The sequence below is a fragment of the Rhinopithecus roxellana genome, chromosome 3 (genome assembly GCF_007565055.1).
Source record: "Rhinopithecus roxellana isolate Shanxi Qingling chromosome 3, ASM756505v1, whole genome shotgun sequence".
NCBI classification, from domain to species: Eukaryota; Metazoa; Chordata; class Mammalia; order Primates; family Cercopithecidae; genus Rhinopithecus; species Rhinopithecus roxellana.
In genome coordinates, this window is record NC_044551.1 from 14074594 (window position 1) to 14077746 (window position 3153).

At 42.9% G+C, this 3153-nt stretch overlaps 1 pseudogene; it reads left to right on the top strand.

Moving 5' to 3' along the window:
* The first annotated feature begins 1078 nt into the window (after positions 1 to 1078).
* LOC104660783 lies at positions 1079 to 1545 on the top strand (annotated as a pseudogene).
* Positions 1546 to 3153: the final 1608 nt, after the last annotated feature.

Sequence of the window (3153 nt, forward strand, 5' to 3'; positions counted from 1 at the left end):
AAACCCAGGAGGCGGAGCTTGCAGTGAGCTGAGATCCGGCCACCGCACTCCAGCCTGGGGCGACAGAAGGAGACTCGGTCTCAAAAAAAAAAAAAGATTTGGGCCGGGCGCGGTGGCTCACGCCTGTAATCCCAGCACTTTGGGAGGCCGAGGCGGGCGGATCACGAGATCAGGAGATGGAGACCATCCTGGCTAACCCGGTGAAACCCCGTCTCTACCAAAAACACAAAAAATTAGCCGGGCGTTGTGGCGGGCGCCTGTAGTCCCAGCTACTCGGCAGGAGAATGGAGTGAACCCGGGAGGCGGAGATTGCAGTGAGTCGAGATCGCACCACTGCCCTCCAGCCTGGGCGACGGATATAGGCTCTGTCTCAAAAAAAAAAAAAAAAAAAAAAGATATGGAGGCTGGGCGTGGTGGCTCATGCCTGTAATCCCAGCACTTTGGGAGGCCGAGATGGGCAGATCACGAGGTCAGGAGACCAAGACCACCCTGGCTAACACGGTGAAACCCCATTTCTACTAAAAAATACAAGAAATTAGCCGGCGTGGTGGCAGGCACCTGTAGTCCCAGCTACTCGGGAGGCTGAGGCAGGAGAAAGGCATCAACCCAGGAGGCAGAGCTTGCAGTGAGCTGAGATTGCACCACTGCACTCCAGCCTGGGTGACAGAGCGAGATTCTGTCTCAAAAAAAAAAAAAAAAAAAAAAAAAAAAAAGAGTTAGCTTAAGAGAAAGAGATTTCTTTTTTCTTCTTCTTCTTTTTTTTTTTTTTTGAGACTGAGTGTCACTCCGTCTCAATTTCTCAGTGTGGTAGGCAAAAACATGTTTATTAACAGGCCAAAATATCTAGTTTCTCTGTAAAAATAAGAAGCCAAAAGTATATAAACTTGAATTACTTATGTTCAGTAATTAATGTTTTAGTATTGTATCTTGTTTATAAATGATCTAGATATTTAATGGAAATATTTTACTTAGCTTAATTTTAAGGTTAAAAATTACCAAAAGTATTTTGGAAACTACTATTAGGCAGATTTACTGTAAAAAACTTATTATTGAAATAATGTTTTTCGCTTTTCACAAGATGGTACCAAAAGTGAAGAAGGAAGCTCCTGCCCCTCCTAAAGCCGAAGCCAAAGCAAAGGCTTTAAAGGCCAAGAAGGCAGTGTTGAAATGTGTCCATAGCCCCCAAAAAAGATCTACACCTCCCCCACCTTCCAGCATCCCAAGACACTGCGACTCCGGAGGCAGCCCAGATATCCTAGGAAGAGTGCCCCCCGGAGAAACAAGCTTGACCACCATGCTATCATCAAGTTTCCACTGACCACTGAGTCAGCCATGAAGAAGACAGAAGACAACAACACGCTTGTGTTCACTGTCGATGTTAAAGCCAAAAAGCACCAGATCAAACAGACTGTGAAGAAGCTCTGGGACATGGATGTGGCCACGGTCAACATCCTGATTCGGCCTGATGGAGAGAAGAAGGCATATGTTCAACTGGCTCCTGATTACAATGCTTTGGATGTTGCCAACAAACTTGGGATCATCTAAACTGAGTCCAGCTGGCTGATTCTAAATAGATGTATATCTTTTCACCAAAAAAAAGGGAAATAATGTTTTTCATAAGAATGACGACTTAAAATCTTAAAGCTTATAGATTTGATTCTAATTATCTAGTAAGTATAATATTAGCTTCTTGTAAGCACTCAAGGAGAATAGAAACTTGTTTGTTGGCCGGGCACGGTGGCTCACACCTGTAATCCCAGCACTTTGGGAGGCCGAGGTGGGGGGATCACAAGGTCAGGAGATCAGGACCATCCTGGCGAACACGGTGAAACCCCGTCTCTACTGAAAACACAAAAAATTAGCCAGGCGTGGTGGTGGGTGCTTGTAGTCCCAGCTTCTAGGGAGGCTGAGGCAGCAGAATGGCATTAACCCGGGAGGCAGCGGAGCTTGCAGTGAGCGGAGATTGAACCACTGCACTCCAGCCTGGGCGACAGAGTGAGACTCCGTCTCAAAAAAAAAAAAAAAAAAAAAAACTAAAAACCAAAAAAAAAACCCCTCTTTGTTCTTTATAAATTGCTCAGACTCAGGTACTTCTTCCTAGCAGTACAAAAATGGACTAATACAGGCAGCATCCAATTGCTTGAGAGCCCAGATAGAACAAAAAGGAAGAGGAAAGGTGAATTATCTCCTTGTGAAACTGAAACATCCTTCTCTTGCCTTTGACATCAGAACTTCAGGGTCTCAGGCCTTTGGCCTCAGAATGAGAGTTACACCATTGGCTTAACTGATTCTGAGTCCTTTGGACATGGACTGAGCAATGCTACCAGCTTTCCTGGTTCCCCAACTTGGAGACAGCCTATGGTGGACTTTCTCAGCCTCCATAATTATGTGAACCTTCTTCATCTGTCTATCTACATATTTCCTATGGATTGTGCCTTTCTGGGGAACACTGAATAATGTGATTACAATAATACAAAATTCACTAGTTTATATGGAAGACTTTGTTTTTGTCTTTACCCCATTTGATGTTTGTATTATAACTGTGTTTCTGGAAAATGGAACAAGTTTTTATCTTCTTCATATGAGGGCTAAAGTTTTTTCTCACCAATATTTTTGGAGATTTTTAAGATTTTCAAGATTTTCTTTTGACATATAATCTTATGAAGCTGAGAATTAAATTTTGTGGCTTTTCTTTCTATTTTATTTTTCAGCCTCAGGTGTTTGCTTTTGCAGATCCTTGAGCATATTGACAGCCTCCAAGGCATGGAGTGTGGTGCCTAAAGTTTCAGTGATTATAGGGAGTTGAGAGACTCAATTAGGAAAGGAAAGGTCTAAAGGAGGCAATTTGGAAGATCAAAATTTTCTCAAAAGAAACATTAAAGTTCTAAATAATTCTTGGTAAAGTCTTGCAAACAGGAAAGGAAGTAGACAGAATTAGTTCATATTGGTGGAACACACAGTCAGCAGAGGTTTGAGAAGGGAGAATTTAGTCAACTGAGAAGTTCCCATGAAAGGAGCAAGAGCAAGATCACAGAGACACCTGAAACAAAAAGCCAGGAATAACTTCCAACCCAAGAGGAGAACACAGAGGCCTCAAAACCAAAGCTAGGATAAGAAACTTCTAGCCCAAGAGTTACCTTTCAGACAAAGAAG